This window comes from Etheostoma cragini, chromosome 20 (genome assembly GCF_013103735.1).
Source record: "Etheostoma cragini isolate CJK2018 chromosome 20, CSU_Ecrag_1.0, whole genome shotgun sequence".
Classification (NCBI taxonomy): Eukaryota; Metazoa; Chordata; class Actinopteri; order Perciformes; family Percidae; genus Etheostoma; species Etheostoma cragini.
In genome coordinates, this window is record NC_048426.1 from 5,575,015 (window position 1) to 5,596,656 (window position 21,642).

Sequence of the window (21,642 nt, forward strand, 5' to 3'; positions counted from 1 at the left end):
ATTTTAATTCCAAAGGCCAAGGGAACTTTATCAGGATGCATAGTATCCTGATCCATGAAATAACTGACCTTTAATAACACCAGTCTGGCCCAGGTAAGTGACTGTGGTGAGTATTTCTACTAGGGGAACAGGGGATGATCATTACACACAGGTGAGACACATAAGGAACACACAGGCTGGAAAGTAGACAAAGGCAGGAAGACAAGTGACGTGAATGAAGACAAACAGTGAATTTCAAAATAAAACAGGAAGTCCATGAAAACAAACAGAAAACATGAAACCAACTAAAACAGACAGGACAAAACCACGACACCACCACCCCGTTGGTGTCCTTGCTGTGTGCCACACAGCTGTAGCAATCAGTCCACATTTAAATAAATGACAATAAACACACCCCACAATGGGTTCCAATGAAATGGCTGCAACAACATTTATAAATGTACCAATATACAAGCCCTGATGTATAGATATCACTTGTGTTCAATCACAGTGAGGCGCGGGGTGGCCTTGTGCCCAATTAGTCTTTCATCCAGAGGACTCAAATTCGAGCCCCTGTTTTGGCAAGCACCCTCCCCGTTGATGTGTCCTAAGGCATGAAGGGTGCAAACATATTGGAAGCAATTTTAGAAGAGAGAAAGAGAGATTGATTTGTGTGCCTGGAGTTTGAAGAAATTAATCAATTCACAATCGCTCTTGTTTTGTATCTGCTGTCCAACCAGAGCAGGTGACAGATGGGAGTTTGGGGGATTTAGGAATAATACAAATGGAAGGCAAACATAGAGCTGCTGCTAATGAAGATTCATAAGTGACATTGACATTTCCCTTAATTACTTTTCCCATTGAACTTTTTGAATTCCCCTTCAGAACACGAGACAAAAAATTAGAGTTTACTGGCGTGTTGTAATGTACAAAATAATCGTTTTTCACAATGATCTTGTTTTTGTGATTGTTAGGAGCCAAAAATTCAATTAATTGCCCAGCCCTAACAGAAGGCGTACTCTGCTTTATAGCCAGATGTGCAGCCCATGTAAGACACATTCCTGGCCAGTAAGTTTATTTGCATTGCACCTTTCAACAAGGAGGCGATTCAAAGAGCTTTTCATTAGAGATAAAAGACTCACTGGACTGGTCGGACATAAGAAGTTGCGTAAAGATATTGCCTTGTGAAACTGGGATTGGCATTTTTGGCTACGTTCTGACATGTTAACTGATAATAAAATGACCATTAGTTGCAGAGCTCCCTTCTGGATTTACTCCATCCACAGTCCCTCTGATCTTGGCCTCGTTCTGTGTGTTATGGCTCCAATAAAAAGCGATTAATACCGTATATCAGGGGTCTAAACGGGTTTTAAGCCAAGGACCCCTTAACTTAAAGAGGGACGGAGCAGGGAGTCCCTTCTACATGTATTGTGTAATATTAAGTTGCATATTAAACTGGCCTTTATACATACTTTACATATTAAAAGCCTTTATACTTACTTTACATATTAAACTGGACTTTGTACATACTTTACATATTAAAAGCCTTTATACATACGTTTTTGCACAGAAAACTAAGCTATTCAAATAATTGTTTTATGAATCATGTTTTAATGTTACACATACATGTGGCACAGGTAATCATTGGAGACTGACCCATAGGCCAGTAAGCATCATCAGTGGATTTTTTAGGTTGTTGTACTGTACATTTGCTAATAATATGTTAATAATATAATGTGTTTGATGTTCAATGTTCAGCAATAATTTGGTGGCCCTGCAGTAACTTCGAGGACCCCCTGTTAAAGACCCCTTCCATAAAAACAGTCTGCTAATCCAGATAGAAACCAGTGGTTGATGTCACATTCACCTCGTCTGCTAATATTTGCTGTCAGCAGCTTAAAAAAAGAAGAAAAAAAAAGAAAAAAAAAGAAAAGTGTTGTGTTGCATTGTGTTCATCCTTCAGCCCGAGCGATCGACCCTTAAATCACTACGAGCTCGAGGGACACGGAGCTGTAGTTGACTCTGGAGGGAGGGTGAGGGGTCACGCCGTCACGGCAACCGAATGATCAATAAAATATGATATGACTTTACAATATCAGTTAGAGGACATGGGCGGATGTCTCATCAGGGTTACAAGAGAGAAAAGAGACACACACACAGACAAACACGCAGATACACACAACCAGTGGTGGAAGAAGAATTCTGGTCCTTTACTTAAAAGTACTGATAACAGTAAGAACACTCTGTAAAAGTCCTGCAACTGAAAATATTACTTAAGTGGAAGTATATCAACAGGACTTGTATACTTTAAGTATTAAAGTAATCAATGCAGAACATTTTTACAAAGTGGAATCAATCCGAACCAATGGTCTAATCATCTCAGCTGGACTTGTAGGCCGTCATATTGTTGGGTAGTTTAGTTCACTATAAAACATGGTATTTTATAAACTACAGATGTTTTGTCTGCACAAATAGTAATGTGTAAGATAACTAGTACCTAAAGCTGTCAGATTAATGAAGTGGAGTAAAAAGTACAATATTTCTGTCTGAAATGTAGCTTAGTAGAAGTAGAAAGTGGCATGAAAAGAAAAGACTCAAGTTAAGAGTTCCTCAAATGTGTACAGTACCTGATTGTGTTTACTTAGTTACACTGCACCACAGCACAAAACCGGGAACCAGGTGGGAAGGTGAAGCCTCGCAGAGAGGTTGGTGCTCCTACGACTGACGGACGTGCGAGGACACAGGTTTATTAATACTGTTGCTAAGAGGAATCATGGCCACACCAAGCTGGACAAGGATCCCCATTATCTGAGTTCCCAGGGCAGGACTGCAGCTGTCCCTCCTCTCACCTTAGTCAACACCTCCTCGTGGTCTTAGACAACCTTGCACCCATCTCCATGGCAATAGTAAACCCCTCATTTATGTGGTTGGACATTGTTTTGATTTGAATATATCTGATACTAACTGATTCCTGATTCTGATTCGTTGAGGGGTGGGAATGAAACGTGTCACGTGCTTATTCCACAGATAAGAGATACATCTGATTTAGATTCAATGGGGGTTTACACAGGGGCGGGGCTAGAAGAAGGGCTCAAAAAGCAGATATGAATTATTTTGACTATTAGAATAGTTAAGATCAGAGGATGTTGAGTGAATCACAGACTGATTTATGTCAAAGTCTGGTCAGGATGTCGTTTGAAACCATTTATACATTCATTTTTTTCCGATGCTATGAAATCAAAACAACCAAAATTCAATGGAAGTAATCATTACTTTTACCTGCAAAGAACATGGCTGCATGGCTGTACAGTATGTTGTATGGGTTCCATGGGTACATGCATGCATCCAAGTTATTATGGGGCAACTTGGTTGTTAAGGAACTTATATTTCTGATATAAAAAAACGTGTCAAATGTTGACCAGAGGACAACACAAGGGTCAGGTTTAGGCAAGAGAACGACTAGTTAAGTTAAGCACAGAGATCGTGGTTAAAACACTCCTGAGGAACGAACAAGCTCTTCCTGGGTGAAAGTAGTTTGTTTTCAACGCAAAGTGAACTCGTTCTCCGGCCGGAAAGCATCCCGTTTTATGTTGACACCACGTTGTGCTATTTCATTTTGAGATTATTTTCCATTGGATGTATTTTGGTATGGCCGGCTGAGTGTCACTATGTCCATGGTGGTATTGGAAGAGGGATTTCATTCTTGCATGTTTTTTGTTGTTGCGCATGATCCCCAAACATCATCTCCGTCTGCTTTTTTTTTTACAAATCGCACCGTGGTTGGGACTGAATATTTACACCCAGTAACTTACAGGTGTAACTGTTAGAACCACGACGCCCTCACTCAGAGTAACAGTGGTGATCCATTTGTTGTTGTTGTTATTCCTGTGGGTGAATTCAAACAACTTCAACCTGCACACAAAGCATTCTGGGAAGGCGGCGCCAGCCAAAGCCTATCTTTATGTAAATGAATACGTTGAACAGGACACAAATAGCCAATACAAGATTTAGCAACTGTATGTACATTTCTCGCTTAAAATGTTTTCAGAAACACGTTTCAGTGGACTATTTTTGTAAAATATGACATTGTCTTCCATCCGAGCAGCCATGGCGTTTTGAAATTCTCAAGCAGTCAGACCCACGTGACACGTTCGTCCAATCAGCTGCGAGTCTGGGGCGTGGACCATGGATGTATGACATCGGGACACCACGCTTCAGTCATGTCGCAAAAATGGATCTGTACTGTGAATTCCTGCATCTATGTCATGAGGGCTCGGCCACCGCCTCTTTAAGAGACTAGCAGCACGTTCTGAGTGGATTGATTTAAGTGGGAAAAGTGAACGTGAACACAGATTATGACCAATTCTTTTGCCCCATAGTCACTTAAGTATATACTGGACCCATTTTTCACAAGCCACATATCTCTAGAACATTCTGACACTAAAATGGCATTTTTCAGAGGGACACATCAGGAGAAAGTTAACTTTGTATGAGACCCGTTTCTGTCTCAGCAACAAACTCTCGCGAGATTTGGCAACACAGAGAAGCTGAGAAACGCCCTAACAAAACTAATCTCCATGATTTAATTCAATAATATTTTAATTAAAGCAGCAAATCATAACAAGAGTAATCTCGAGACACTTTACTGATAGAATAGTTCTAGACCACGCTCTATAATTTACAAAGACCCAACAATTCCAGTAATTCTCCCGAGAGCAAGCATTTAGTGTGACAGTGGTGAGGAAAAACTTCTTTTTAGACAGGAATCTTAATGCCAAATATATCTTTTAGCTGTGTAAATATTTAAAGTTAGCAAAAGAACATATTAATAAATTATCCACACAATGTTCGCTACACGTTCAAACAAGGCCACGCCCCTTTAGGAGACAGGAAGAGTGTACCGTTTCATCCCATCTTTAATATAGAGGATCTATGCTGTTATGTAGATAACTGATCAAGCTAACAAAGTAAAACCAACGTTAGCTAGCTACATTTATTTCCTAATAAAGTGATATATATTACAGTAGATTGAAGCATGAAAGAGGAAGAGTATGATTGGAATATCTGATCCGGCCCTTAGAGTTAGATCCATTTCAAATTATGATTATCACAAACTTAGAAAAAGGAAAATCCCGCACTCTGCTCTTACTATAGCATCAAGATTTAATGGATTGACCTTGGACAAGAATATATTCAACAATAAACACAACTGTGGTCTTAAATACATCCTGCCACCCTTATTCTGTGTCCCCAGGTGTGGGACGATTGACAATCACATATCAATGGTAGTGTCTCTCACTGACAGTGCTGCAGCTGGAACTCTCTCTCCCTTTCACCCCTGGATGGATAACACGGTGAACAACAAAGGGGATGAAGCCTTCTCGGCCCAGCAGAGAGTCTGGATCTGGATCAGCAAAACCATGTTGAACAGTGATCCCAGCAGCCAGTTGTCCTGTTTTGTGTAGTCTCGCATTGCCAGTCTGGCTCATAGATATAGAACATATTTCTTTATCTATGGTCTGGCTAGTCCACACTGCACAGATCTGAGTAGCAGGTAACCATAGTCCTCAGAAATAAAGAAATTCCAACACAAAGAAATAGGAATGTAACTGACATGAAAATGAAAGACATCAGATGGATATTCCTGTGGCACCGGAACGTTGTGGATATAGACTTTGTTTTCTGTGAATTATAATTAATGTGTTAGTTGATTGACAGAGAATTAATCGTAAAAAAATTTAAAAAGTTAGATAATCAAGTAATCGTTTAAGTCATTTAAAAGGCATTTATCAAGAGAAATAATCGCATCAAACTAGTTTTATAACCCATTAACCATACTAAAAGTAATTTAGCTACACTTTACTTGAAGGTATCTACATAAGAGTGACATGACACTGGTATGAACGTGTCATAAACATGTATGAAATCTTTTAGTGTCAGTCAGTTATGGGTATGGTTCATGTGTCATAACTGTCAGCTTTTTAAAGCTGACAGTAAAAAAGTTTGTTTGATATTGCATGGTGGGTAACACAGCAATTCGACAACAAAAGGCACGGAAGAAGAAGACTGCTAGTTATTAAACATGAAATTAAACAAAGCAGGTTTAAATGTTCAAAAAATCTGCTATGCAAGTAGCATGACAAGCCAGACCCACATCCAGATGTTGGGTCTGGGAACTCACGATTGGCAGGGCTCAACACGAGGGGCGGGATAAACGGTTGTCCCTCTGCATGCAATAGGATGGCGCTACAACCAACCAGAACAACGCTGGTTGATAGATTCAACTTTTTCAAAAGACAGTCTTCTTTGTTTTCAAGTAGCAGCAAATTCACGTGGAACCGTCGCAACGCTGCCGCCCTTATGTTAAGCCCGCCCACCGACTCTATACACAATGTGATTGGCCAGACCAGAAGTTGTTTTTTTCAGCTCACAATTCAACAGAGAGTTGCTAGACTGACCCTGGCTGCCGATTCCATTTACTGCTGCTAGGGTGTGTCTACATTTCTAGGCTACTATGCAAGTGTTTTTATGAGGAATGGCATAACTCCTCAAGGACACACACAATGTCCTTGAGTGAGAAACAAACGGCAAGGGTTAGGGTTAGGGGGGGGAGGGTGGGGTGGGGAGTGGAGTTTCCGTTTCACTTGTCATGCACCCTTGCAACACTGTCTCCAAAAAAAAAAAACATATTGACTGCCTGTGCTGAAGGAGAAGATGAAAAAAGGGAGAGGACACTCAAAGGTAAGGGAGAGGACAGGGGAGCAATTGAAAAACAGACAGCCGTGCTTCATATTTTCTGAGCCAAGGGCGGGAGGGGGGGCGGGGGATACAAAAAAAGATTTTTGGGATGTCTGGAGCGAGCCCAAAGGTCCTCCTCTACAAGGACACAATTGGAATAAACACTCAGAGATGAAAGTGTCTGATAGAGGGCGACAACAGAGGGAGAGGAGGAAGACAGGGAAGTAACGGAGGATGCAGTCAGGCTTCCAAAATGAAAGCTGCAGCAGCACCCTGGTGGTGGTGGTGGTGGTGGTGGGAGGGGGGAGGGCAAGAAATGCACGAGGGCTATTCTGGGTGTCGGGCGTCAGTCAAAGCGCCTGCAGCCAAATGACAAACACCATCATATATGAATGACTTGGGAGAACGACAAGCTCCCTTTTGCATCAGGGGACAGTTAATCTTAGAACTATAGTATACTACAATAATAAAGCGTAACCCTTTTTGTCATGTTTAGAATCAAGGCAAACTGTTGAAGCTCCAGAAATAGAAAGCTGGCTGGAGGTGTTCCACGTGGACTGCAGGTCCTGTTCATGTAAGCTTTAGAATTCCTTCTTGAGTCAGAATTTCCTTTTTTTCCAACTTGATTTCCTACCAACACTTTATTTAAACGCCATTTATAAGCAGTGTTGAAATAATGAATGCTATATACAAAAACACACATATGAAGTTGTAAATGTGTATAAGATCATTTGGAGTGATTATCAATGTATTTATCCCCAACTGTACACCTTCTATCAGCAATTTCCAGATTACATTATGTGCCTACATAATTGCAAAAGGGTTGTTTAATGTTTTCTTAGTTAGTTTTTAAAATAATATCAGATTAGTAAACAAAATGTGCCTTTGGAACATTGGATGAATGGGTGCTGATAATGGGAAATGTAGATATTGCATTAAAGATCAGCCACCCACCCAGATCAGCTGGTATCCTGTCTATAATGGAGTGAAATGGAAATTTGTAAGTGACCCCAAACTTTTGACCGGTAGTGTATGTACATATACATACATATACATATACAGTATATACATATATGGTATGGTTGGAATGTCTGACCTGGCACAAACCCTAACTTTATGCTAATAACGGACTAACTAAATGAACAAATTACTTCAGCTTGCTTAGCATAGCTGGATATTCACACTCATTTAAACCACATGAATACTACTACTAACTCTGAAGCACGTGTTTCTCCCTGTACTGTAAGCAGATTTAAAAAGGACACAGTCATCCCTACACTTAGAAAGGATTCATTTTTATATATCTTTTTGGCCCCTAAAACTTATTTTCCAGCAGTTATGCTGCAGCAAGTGCTGCTATAGTGACTTCCTGTTCACACAGTTAATTGCTTTTGATTGGACGGTTCTGCATGTTTTCTTGAAACAAATTAGGTTTCATGGTTTTAGTAAATCTGTTTGAAACTAAGAATTTACGGATTTGACTTACAAACTTAGTGGAGGATTTACAAATCCCTGGTGGTGCAGCTCGCAGAAAAGTTGGAGGAATGGACATGATTCAGAACACAAGGAGAAACTCCCAAACAAATATTTAATTTGCTTTTGGTTTTTTGGTTTACAGTCTTATTTTGATTGTGGATAGTCTGTAAGTGGAAAAAACTACATATCTACTTGTTGAAATATATATGTTTATGAAGTATTTTTTTTTACATGACAGCTACTCAAACTGGTGAGATGCATCTAAAAGTTTGTGTGAAATATAGTAAGTTGACCGTGAGTTCCTATTTTTTTGTCAAGCTCCAACAGACTTTCCTGGAAGGCATTCATAGTGTTGCACTATGCTTCAGAACTTTATTTCATCTTCTTTGATTATGGGACTTGGAGTCTAAAATCTCGACCCTTCTGCTTGATTTCATAATCATATATGCTCCATATGTCTCTCCCGCTGTCCTACAAGTTCTATTCCAACAGTAATAACTTCGACATATTCTACTATTCATTAGCCTTGTAGCCCTATCAGCTAGTTTCATGGATTAAGATACAGAGATGCTCCACACCATGTTCCACCATGGCTGAAGCAATCCACCGACGCACTGGTACATTGACTGATTTCCCCCCCGAAGGTGTGGTAATCAGTTAAATGAGCTGCTATATTGTATGGTTAGAATATAAATTTGCAGGCCTTTGAGCCTCAATTGCACTTGATTGAGAATCGCGTCTCCTCCACACTGTTGTGGCTGGTATTGAAGTTGTCAGCCCAGATAAAAGGTAAAGCACTGTCTCATTCTTCATTCTGGATCCAGGTTCTTCATTGAAATAGACCGTAACTGTCTATAAAACAATACTGTACCAAGATGTTTGACCTCCATTGCACAAATCACAATTGACAAAGCAAACATAAAGGTCATGGTACTGTCCATAGGGGCTAAACGATCCATTCTTGATTCCTGTTCTGAAAGACTCTTTTCACCTCCTCTCCATAGAGGACAGAGCACAGGGTCAGCTACAAAGACACACTTTTCCCCCTATATCGCAAAACATAGATGGTAGATAGTCAACACTACAATATCGTTGCAGCATCGATATCAAGGTACATTTTGTCAAAAAGATTGTGATATTTGATTTTCTCCGTATTGCCCAACAAGATTGTATGTCCAAATAAAGTTATGCATCCTGTTGCAAGATGACACTGATTCACTGTATGAATGAAATGGTAGAGCTGGGCAATATGGAAAAAATCTAATATCTCAAGATATTTGACCAAAAACCTCAATATCAATATTGTGGCGAAATTGTAGGGTTGACAGTTGACACAATGAGAGTTTTGGATAAATAATCCTCAGTCATGTTGATATGATAACTATGTGGGTAAAGACAAATAATAGAACAGCTAGAACAGCCTGGTGTGTTCAGAGCATGACTTCACTTTACTGTAATGCAGTCTTTATAACAAGGAAAAGAAAAGACACACAATATCAGGATATAACGATATCCCACCATATAATATTGATATATTGCCCAATCCTATGTAATGGTGTACATTTCTACAATATTGATAAGTAAATGCCAGGGAGAGTAGAAAGCAAGCTGTTGTGACTGACCAGCGCTAACATTCCCCTTGCTTGCTAGTGTGTTAGCTCTCAGCTCGCCTGCTACGGTAAGTCACCAACTGGCACTGCAAGTAGTCCACACAGCATGTCACAAAGCCAACACCTATTACATCAGGTCGCACAGAGGAACTTTGCTGTGTGACCAGTAACCCACGCTGTCATTGTAAAAAACTAATATAATCAGTACCTCTGCTGTCTCAATAGGAGCTAACAACTATCACTATGATCCGGGCAGCTGACCAACCCACGGCACTATTCACGCATTAGGTTGCCCTTCTTCAGCTCCGCACATTAGTGTTACTGCAAGTAAGTCTATTATTTCTGCATTTGCAGACAGGAACGGAGGAGGGAAACAAATAAGGGGGAGGGGGGGGACGGCTCGGTGAATGTCTAATCAAGCGACAGAAAGCACATTCAATGAGTGTGTGTGAGTCGGTTCCTGTGCACTGTGTCTCGCTGTGCATTCTGTGGATGCCGCTAGCTCTTGTAGTGACAGTGAGGAATCCGGTGTGGGGGAGGGGTCGGAGTGTGTCACGGTGGAATATTTTTGCGCAATTGTAATTATACTTCTATCTTTGTGAGGACCATTTGGGTTTTTAGGAGTTGGGGAGTAGTGATGGTCAAATGAAGCTTCGCGAACCACGCAAATCTTTATTTTCTGAGCTCACTAGATGGCGCTCTCTGTTCAAAGGAAAAGGTTAGGTAGAATAGGTTGTGTTGTCTTCCCGTGTCAAAAATGGACCCAAATTTGACATTTCCGTCCCTTTTTCAGACTTTTTTTACATTTTCAGAAACACAACCTACTACCACTAGTTTTACTCTAATTTTTGGAATTCATGGTCAATTATACCTAATATTTGAGTTAAAAAAGCAGAAATAATGAATTATTTTGACTCATAGAGGAACGTACAGATGAGTTTAGTCAGGAATAAAAGTGATCAATTGTATTTGCAAAGAGCGTTGTATGGAATCCAATCCCTTTTTTTGAGGTAATTTGGTTAAAAAGAAACCCGTACTTTAGATATAGACATTTTTTTAAAGGGGTCAAATTTGACCTGAGGACAACAGGAGGGTTAAAGGAATCTTAAAAGGTTAAAGGAATTGCAATTCCGTGTGTTTCAACCTTTTGTTGAACAGAGAGCGCCATCTAGTGAGCTCAGAAATAAAAGATAGTGGTTTGCAAAGCTTCATTTGACCATCACTACTTGGGAGTAAGGACAATTTTTTTTGGAGTGAGGATATTTTGGGCTGGTATTTACTTCTTCAAAGGCCTGTGACACATTCTCATAAGTTACCAGTTCCCGACAGCCAAATCGTAATATATGACTGAAAAACCTGCCTGAAAACCCAAACCAAAAAAAGATGCTCTACCACTCGAACCTCCCTTATTTTTTTCAATAATGCCCATAAAGTAGCAGCAAGGGTCTTCATACAGAAGCTTGTCCAACAATACTTGCCGCGATGCAATGCATGAGCCTAGCACTAGAGTTGGGCGGTATCCAAATGTTGATCTCATCAAACCTCCCCCATTTCAACGCGGTATACGGTACTACCGTGACTAATTAGAAATGATAACTTTAGGCTCACCAAACTGTTGGGTTGCAGCTACACCGTTCAGGAACTAAATACCAAAAACTAATACTGAAGCACCTCTCCCTTCTCATTAGGTAGGAACCCCAAATGCTTGCCATCCCCTCCCCCCCACACACTGTCACATGGTGACCACCACACATAAGCTTTTTTAGGCATTAAATAAATTATATTTAATCCTTGTCTCCTGTATAAGTGCATTGCATTGTTTTTAACGACCGTATTGACACTGATACCATTGCTATTTTTAAGACCCAGCGGTATACCGTATTACCGGCCAACACTACCTAGCACCATTCGCTCAGTAACATGAACGGCATATTTCTGCTGTTTACCTTGCAGTTGTTGAGTGAAAACAAGGGTGAATAGTACACGTTTTATGCCAGCTGTCCATTGAAAGCAGCCCGCTGGTTTCATTTTGACCCATCCACTGTGTGCACACACACTGTGGGTTAATTCAAGGCCTTGGATCCCTATTCACAGCCTGGGGTCCGGTACACACAATGCTTCACGATACACACACATAACACCCCTACGGCTACGTTTTACACTGCACTTTTCTACAGTACATCACAGTTGCCCAACCTCCGGGCTGGCAACCAATGAAGTGTCTTCTGTGTTAAAATGGGTCCCTTGATGAATTCCTAATTATACAGATATGACTGTGGAACGTCTTCCAATGGCCTTTGGGCTGCATCGAAGCGCCATAAACGTCACGCGGCTTGCCAATGAATTTCCATTGACCGGCATATGAGAGCACTTTCATTTCTGCCCTGTGAAGGATTAAAACACTGCATGTAGTCTAAAGGCTCAACCTAAACATTTTCCTCTATACTTATTGGGGTCAAAGGAAATTTCTGGCCTCCACACAGGGCTGCTTGCCAAAGAAAAAGGTTGTGAACTCCTGCTTTACATTAATTTCACGCGCCTGCTGTCCACTCTTTAAACGGTAGCCCGGTGTGGCAAGCAGGTGCAAGACTGACCGTTTCAACAGCAGGTCGGGAGGTTGGGTGGAGGAATGCGGTTGTTAACAAGGTTAACCTTCTCTGAATCAATCTTCCTCTATATTATATATATTTTTGTCCCAGTCGGTGCTGAGAGATGAACCCGCAGGAAGAAAAGAAATCACGTTGGTAGAAGCTGAGTGAGAAAAGCGGGTGCACTATTAACCTCTTCAACTTTTTCCATAAATCTACTCACTATCTTAAACACAGTGTGATAGTGTCACATAGATAATATATAGTATATGAGTTTGTTCTCACTCTTAACACTATTCTTAACTTTATGACTTTATTATATGGGTAACAACAGAGAGAGATTTCTTGAGCATCATTTTAGACACATTTCCCCAATTTACCATTTAATCATATCATATATCATATTCGATATCTTTAGAAACATTGGGCTATCCAATAGCATTTTAAAGTTTTGAAAGAAAAGGAGAACGCCTCTGACCTGCAAGACCAGGGTCAGGGCTGATGTAGCCAGTTATGACCTGCAAGAGCAGGGTCAGGGCTGATGTAGCCAGTTATGACCTGCAAGACCAGGGTCAGGGCTGATGTAGCCAGTTATGACCTGCAAGACCAGGGTCAGGGCTGATGTAGCCAGTTATGCTCAATGGCGCTAAGAGCTAATATGCTAGCATGGTTATAGTCAGTCAACCACCATTGTCTGTGACTTTGAGGATTAAATGTCATGGCTTTATATTAAAACATTTAAATAGTTTCACCTCAGAAATTAAATGATGATTCATAATTATGTTTCTTTTTCTTTTTACCAAAATAACATGTATTGGAGCTGTACTTTTTCATTTTCATTACATCTTTCTCCGGCCAATATTTTTCTTTTGCACCCATAATTAAATCATTTCAGGGAGTTGCCAGGTTAGCTCGGTTGGCGCACATATATAGAGGTTTACTCCTCGACCCAGCAGCCGCGGGTTTGACTCCAACCAGCAGCTCTTTTGTGTATCTCCTGTTTAGAAAGATCATATTTTAGGGGGAATACAACTGTATTTATAATTTCTGGGTGATATTTGACATGGAAAAGTCAAAGTGCAAAGTTAAGGAATTTTGGACGTCAGGGTCACATTTCTTGACATATTTTCATAAAGAAGGGGAACATCTCGATAAATGCCCAATCTTCAGCTGGGATGTGTAGTCAGAATACAATATTTCAGGCAAAACATTAACAAAAAACTAAGCAATCTACAATACTACAAAATGTCAGCACACTCTTCATATTTACAGTTAATACAAATGAAGACACTGCCAAGAAATTGTGGCAATCCATCATACCAATAATAATGATATTCTCTGGTTATTGTGTATTATATTTCTGTAAACATGCCCTAGTCAGATCAATGGTTTCCCTTCATAGCATCCCAGCCTGCAGTGTGTACACCAACACATCTACAATTCCCTTCACACGTTCACTCTACATGTATACTGTACATCTGGCAGCTCCCTTGACACATTACACCTATTTTAACGCAGTGAAGGACACACACACACACACACACACACACACAAACAAAGGTCTGCATGGTGTATTCCCAGGTCGTTCACACAGACACACCAACCCAGTCTCTCTCACACGCACGCATGAATGCATGCACACCTTTTTTAACGCACGCGCGCGCACACACACACACACACACACACACACAGGCCTGCATGGTGTATTCCAAGGTTGCTCAGACAGACAGACAGACAGACAGGATGATAGGACATGTAAGGGAGGAACCCTCCTCCATCACAGTGGATGTCCTCTGGTCTCTGACGAGATTACTGGACGGCTCCTCCCTCCCTCCTGGCCCTCTGCTGCGTTGTCTTAAAAGGATTAACCACACCATTGTCTCCGCCAATATTGACGGGATGAAAGGGCCACTGCCTCTCAGGAAAAGTTGAAATTCTCAGCGCTAATTTCTTCCCATGGAGCGTGTTGCCATCATCCGTCCTCCTGAATCCTCATTACCACTGGCTAACAGTGCCGGAGATCGGATTGGACGCTGGAGTCATGCAATCTGTCCACTACGCACAGAGCGCTGAGGGGAAGGTTTTCTACTCAGTTTACCTCTTTAGGGAAGGCTGGGGCCTCGTAGCTTAACATTATCAGCTGGTACGAGCAGTCAACGTTTTTTTTGTTAACCCTGCATGGCTGTTGATATCACAAATCTTCATCCCAGCTTATCAGAATGCCGTGTCAGATCAGTAACATTTTAGTTCACCAGTGAGATGCATCCGCCTCTGGACAAAATAAATGACATTAGCATAGTCTCACCTGAGGAGAAACAGCGGACCCTCTTTATCATCATAAAAATAATAAAACGCGTCTCCAATAGCATCAAATAGGCATATTCATGGCCAGGTAGGCTCAGTGGTAGAGCAGGCGCACATGAACTGAGATAAAAAGGCATAAACCCTGCAGTGATAACATCGTAGAAAGTGCAGCCCGACAGATATATCGGTGGGCCGATATTAGGCATTTCCCGATATATCGTATCAGCATTTCTTTTTTTTTAAATATTCATTCATCAGAATCATTTCTAATGACAAATGAGTGATTCTGATAAATGAATATTTAAAAAATAGAGACGGATTTTGTTTTTGTTATTGTGTTTTCTTTCAAAGGACTTTAAGTTTCATGTCTTAAGTTTGTATTTTTATATAAATTATATAAATATATAATATAATATAATAATAATATCAATATATATTATATTTTAGTGAGAATTGATAAATAACTACAAATAACTAATGTTAGGGTAATCTACATGTTTTGTTACACGTTTCTGGATTTTTTATTTTGTAATATGTATTGGCCGATGTATCGGCATATTGGATTTTTGAATAATCAAATATTCGTATCGGCCTTAAAAATCCTTTATCGGTCGGGCTCTAGTAGAAAGATTTGAAGTGACACTACAATCTTTTTCCCACCCCTGAGAAAACCAGTGACAGGTAAACCGAAAATTAGACTTAAGTTATCACAGTAATGTTTCTTAAGAGCACCAGATAAATAAAGAATATGTAAACTGCACATTGCCCTAAGGGTCCTCAGGATTCCCAGATATCTAGTAAAAAGTCCAGATGTCTCCACCATTCCTCATTGTAGATCCATTGCTAATTCCTGAGCATTGAAGCCTTTTCGTCGATCTCCTTTTTGCTCCTGTTGAATGGAAAGTGCACTAAAAGGGAAGCTGGTGGTCAGCGGAATAATCTTAAACAGTCAGCCATGTAGAAGGAACAGGCAAAGGGACTCACAGTGGAGGAAGTGAGGGGTGGTGAAGAGGTTGGATGCTGCTCTCCCTGCCTGAGGGAAGAGGGGAGACCAAGTCAGTCAGTCAGTCAGTCAGTCAGTCAGTCATTGAGTGAGTGAGTGAGTGAGTGAGTGAGTGGGGGCTCTGGTCTCACATTCGAGGAACATTTAAGTCCTCTGGTACTGAGAGGGGGAAGGCAGGAATGGTAGGAGAGGTGGAAGAATCGGTTGGAAGTGAAAAGGATCGATCCTGTCCTCCATCACTCTCCTCACTCACCGTGACATTTGTTGAAAACCTCTCGAGGGCGACTCCTACAGCTGAACATGCCTATTCAATTAAGATGCCTGTCTGGATCTTTTTGCTTTCATTCCGCTCTGTTGTCCCTTTAACATATCACATCTTCATCTCTCTATCTCTGCATCTTCACTGATTATCTCCCTTGGCCCCTTTTTTTTTTAATCAAATAGTCCCATATGGTAAAAAGTCCCTTTTGTGCATTACTGTTTGCTTTTCTACTACATCTAAAGGAACTGTGATGATTTGGTCAAATTCTGACATACCATACCATACCACTAGGTTGTTTTCTGTGATTCCCTGTTGAGCTGAAGTAAAATTCTAATTTCTGTGGGTCAACAACTAAATTTAGGCCGTGTTTTATTTTGTTTTGCAGCAAATTCCTGATTTCCTATATGGGCTTCTGCGTTCCTGGAAAAACAGCTGAGGTTGAAAAGTGAAATCTGCGTGTTATTGTTTCAGTTGCAGCATTATGCTGGTGTTTTCTGCATGCAGGTATTTCCATGGTACTCCAGCAGCCTCCAAGTTAAAGCAAACCCTAAGAAGTTTTTGCAGATGCTATCTGACCCAGGTCTGACTCTGTTTCTCATAACTCCCCCTCCCCTCCTGTTTGAGCTAATCCCTCGTTACAGTGTGTGTGTTCTTCCCCCCCACTCTTCCTTCTTTGACCACCCTGCGTGACCATGTAATTCAGCCTGAACAATGCGGCGCAGCCTCTTGCAGCCGTTGTTCCTCTGCTCCTCTCCCCATGTCCCCCCCTACTGTGTTTGTCAGGAACACTGTGTCAGCACCCGCAGAAAGAGAAGGAGGGGAGGGGGGGGGGGGGGGGGGGGGGGGGGGGGGGGGGGGGCACAGCAGGATGTCTTAACAAGGTGTGGCAGGCACAATCATTGGGGATACGGTTTGCTCCGTCCAGCTAGCTTCTCCTTTTCCATCCTCATCCCCCACTACCTCCTCCTCCACTCTCTCTTCTATGTATATCTTCTACCTCCAAATCTGTTTCTCTCCAGGCCACCCTTGCGCTTATCACATCCTCTATTTCAGCAAATGCTTCTGCTTTCATTTACTTTATTTCCCTGTCTACCCCCCGCCGGTGACATCGTGATTTTTAGACACTCTTGGCGCTGTGCAGCTCTATGTTTGTGTGTATGAGTCGAGGATGCTGACCTGATTTCCCAGTCATCGGCATGCCAACTTCATTCCCGCTATTTCCTTCAAGTGCGGCCCCTGACAGGGGAATAACACCTGTTCACAGCCCCCCTAGGTGTGCCGACTGAGCTGAATACAGATGCGGGGGGGGGGGGGTTGATTGCAAGGAAGGAGGGAAGGAAGGAAGTAGGTGGGAGGAGGAGAGGAGATAACAGTCTGCGTCCTCCAGCTGCCCCATTACGATACATACAATATTCAAAATATAATCCTAACTATGTTATGGACTGACATGAAATTGGGTTTAAGACATTCATGTCCCCTTAGGATGAATCATCCCGACAATTCTTCCTCTTATTCAATTTCATTACTTGCAAAACTAGCCACAAACGTTAGCATGCTAATATGCTAAACTACAATGATGAACAAGGTAAATGTATACCGGCTAAAAACCAAGTCCTAAATACCTAAACAACAGAATAGGGCGATTGCCGTTGATACAGTATTTACACGGTCTATATAACGCCATAAAACGGCCACACGCGGTAAATGTATATTTCAGATGCATCATGGTTAATGTATGCTTAACGCAACTAAAACTAGCTGGTCAAGGTTACCAAAAACATTTTGATGTTAGATATGAAAAATCCAAATTCATACTAGAAGTAACAAATGCAGGGCGCCTGGTTAGCGCACCTGGTAGAGCAGGGGCCCATATATAGAAGCTTACTCCTTGACAAAGGGGCCGCAGGTTTGACTCCGACCTGCGGCCCTTTGGTGCATGTCATTCCACATGGGGGGGGGGGGGGATTTCTTATGTATGAGTACATGCTTAAATGCCTTGCCACCTTTATGCCAAGGTGCTGGTATACACCTACCCCGTGTCCTTGAAAATACTTATATAAATACTCTATAAACACCAATAAAAACTAGTTTGCAAAAACAAAGTGGAGCAGATGGGAATCTGGGACAGATTGCCAGTGCAACATCGGACTAACACGGGTAGGCATTTGCAATTTGGAGGCCTAACCCCTCTTGACCGGCATGTCTTTCTGTAGAATCTGGGAGGAAATCTGTTGGCCCTAAATAAGGCAAAACTGCACATAAAGCAGATGGGCCTGGGGATGCAACCAGGATTGGAGTGGCTTTTGTATTCCCTCCTTTAGTAGTAACCAGTATCAACTTTAAAATAATGCCAGGCAAGATCCTAGCAAAAAGGGTTTTATGGGGAAAGAAGAAGGACTGGAATTTGCAATTCAAACATTTCTTCATTTGAGAGATCTTTTAAGAGGCTCCGTTTTAATGCTAAAGGGAAGATATTGGTATCATATGAACCCAGACAACCTAAGGAATCCATGTCGTGGGGAAGGGGGTTCTTTGTAAAATTTACAACATTCGTTCTCTGAAAATAGAGGTATGCTAAACTGAAATATTCCTGATTGGATTGATAAAGAATCAAATCAGAAATGATATCAAATTGAGATCCGCGCACCTTTTCTACACATGTTGAGAATACGACCAGCTGTTCTCATGACTACCCCTCGGATGTTTCCAGGTCTATTATCTCACTTAGGAACCTAATCAGAAAGGTCTTTTCTTCTGTACCAGGGGTGCTGTTTGCAGTGAGGTAACGGTGCTTATCACTAGCTTAATGGAAGATCCATTTTGAAAGAAAAGATGTAAGAATGTTAGACTCCTGTCCAAGACAGAGCAGGCCAGTATTATTTGGTTCTCACATCAGGGCCGATCACGGAGGCTAGTGCCCGGTTCTTCCTCTCTGCGCTGTTTCTTTCCCACTATCCCAAACCCCTCTTTATTCAGTCACCAGCTGTTCTCACACGCCGGGGAGGTACACAGACCGCCTGCCTGCTAGATCCGTCTGGCATGCAACGGCCGCTTGGATTTTCCACTCCTCGCACACAGACCCTCATTCATTCAATTTGAGCCAAATCCACAGCCAGTCGTCATTAGTTAGTTACCATTAGAGCTATCTGTCTGACTCTGCACAGGAAAGCCTCCAGACATAGACTGATGTAAATCAACACAAACAGAGAAGACAAGGAGAGAAAGAAAATGACATGGGAACATGGCAGATTAAAACATGGCCTGCAGGGAAGGGCCGGCTGGCATGTTTTAAATGAGTGTCATCTGATCAGGGCAGAGACTTTTTGTCCTTCAATACTGTTTCCCTCTTAGACACAACAGCACTATGGATTGCAGACCAACATGTTTAGTCTATTCGGTGAACAATTCTTCCCAAATAATTGTACTTAACAAGGAAGCTGACGGTGATGACTGTGGCTCTGCAGGGAATCAAACCCAGAACACGGCAGCAGTGTGTCGTAGAGTGTGGTGGAGGCCCCAATGCTGAGATCCGCATCACATTTGGATTTAAAAATAAGTTCCACTTCTTCTTTATATCACACGTGTGTGAATGGATTGTTTCCCTCATGGAATGGCCAGCCTGAAGGCTACGTCATTGTATGCCCTGCTATGTCCTGCTACGTCCTGCTACGTCTTGCTACGTCCTGCTATGCTCTGCTACATCCTGCTATGTCCTGCTACGCCCTGCTATGCTCTGCTATGCTCTGCTACATCCTGCTACGTCCTGCAGCGTCCTGCTATGTTCTGCTACATCCTGCTATGCTCTGCTATGCTCTGCTACATCCTGCTATGTCCTGCTACGTCCTGCTATGTCCTGCTACACCCTGCTATGCTCTGCTATGCTCTGCTACATCCTGCTACGTCCTGCAACGTCCTGCTATGTTCTGCTACATCCTGCTATGCTCTGCTACATCCTGCTATGTCCTGCTACGCCCTGCTATGCTCTGCTATGTTCTGCTACATCCTGCTACGCCCTGCTACGTCCTGCAACATCCTGCTATGTTCTGCTACATCCTGCTACGCCCTGCTACGTCCTGCTATGCTGTGCTACGTCCTGCTATGCTCTGCTACAACCTGCTATGTCCTGCTGCGTCCCGCTATATCCTACTATGCCTTGCTACGCCCTGCTACACCCTGCTACTTCCTGCTACGTCATGGACTACAACAACTACTATTTCTTGTCAAAGTTCCATTATCTTTATTAGGGCTATTATTTAGATTGTTTATCACACCCCCAACCGGCACCGTCAGACTCCGCCTACCAGGAGCCTTGGTCTGTCCCAGGTTTCTTCTTAAAAGAGTTTTTCCTCGCCACTGTCGCACTAAATGATCGCTCTGGGGGGAGTGTGGTCTAGACCTGCTCTATCTGTACAGTGTCTTGACATAACTCTTGTTATGATTTGATTCTATAACTAAAATTGAACTGAAGGAGGTACATGCTCTCTGCCTTGCTCAAAAGCACTGCAGCAGAGTTCTCCACAGTAGGTGTGCAAGTTTAAATAAAAGTTTAAAAAAAAAAGTTTAAAAATGGAAAAGTATAACTACACACTAGTGTGTGTTGTATCACAGTGATTGACCTGTCCTGGCCTTGACACACACACACAAACTACACACACACACACACACACACAAACACACAGACACACACACACACACACGTCAGCCTGAGAAAGCAAAAGGAACAATTTGCATAAATTGTTAATATGACCAACAAAATATGAATGAGCATCGACTGGGAGCTTTCCTCGGACAGCTGAACAAACGCTGCTGCCCACACCACCGACATCTGAGCCAACCACCACGACCATGGACACCAGCCCTCTTGCCTCGATGGAACCATCAACAGAACGCCACCTGCTGAGTACTTTAACACTCAGTTGAACCTTCATAAAAAACAGATGAAATGTAGGGTGTAAATCTTTATAAATAAGTCATTCTGGGTGTGCACACATCATACATTGTCAGTCACAATAAAGTAAACTCCCTGTGTGTATGGCTTTATTAATGTTTATTTATATGTTTTTATGTTATGTCACATTTAAATGTCATATTTTAGCCATTTAATTCAACTGTACTATTATGCCTTAGATGCTCTTTTAGCTTTTACATATTTAATGAGCATTCCTGGAGGGAGCCTGAGAGCCAAACTGACAATACATAAGCTGGTGGAAGATCACTCTGAATCATTGGAAACATACTGAAATACAGTAGACAAGGTAAAATTGAGGGTAAGCATGTACAAATCATTGATCAATAATATTTTACAGTGTAAATATGTTGCGTTTCTTTGTTACGTTAAAGCTGCACTATTCCCAGCTGCTAAAGCCAGGCATCGGAGTATGTGGACCACTCACAAAAACAAACCTTTTGACCTAAACTAAATTGTCTTTTTTTCCCTTTTGCTTCTGACTAGGAACCAATGTGGCTTGGGACTGCACACCCTGACTCAGAGAGTGACACAATGTCATCTGACCGACAGCCAAACGGTAAAGAGGAGGAGTAGGAGGTGGATGAAGTCACCGCCAGTGACTTCTCTATCAACACACATGAGTAATGAACTATGTATCTGATCATCACAAGTGGAGACATTTCAAATAGAAAAAAATGGACTTAAAAGGAGGCGGTAAGCATGGGGGGGGGGGG

At 41.8% G+C, this 21,642-nt stretch overlaps 1 protein-coding gene and 1 long non-coding RNA gene across 4 annotated transcripts in view; both read right to left on the reverse strand.

Annotated features, from left to right (window-relative positions):
* LOC117935449 overlaps window positions 1-4,058 on the reverse strand; it is a 4,938-nt gene extending 880 nt beyond the window's left edge. The window contains exon 1 of the long non-coding RNA XR_004654763.1: window positions 3,982-4,058. This is a non-coding gene — a long non-coding RNA (uncharacterized LOC117935449). The remainder of the gene's footprint in view (window positions 1-3,981) is intronic.
* The window catches only part of slc8a3 (solute carrier family 8 member 3), a 142,686-nt gene that overhangs the window by 59,530 nt on the left and 61,514 nt on the right, over window positions 1-21,642 (reverse strand). The window lies entirely within an intron of this gene.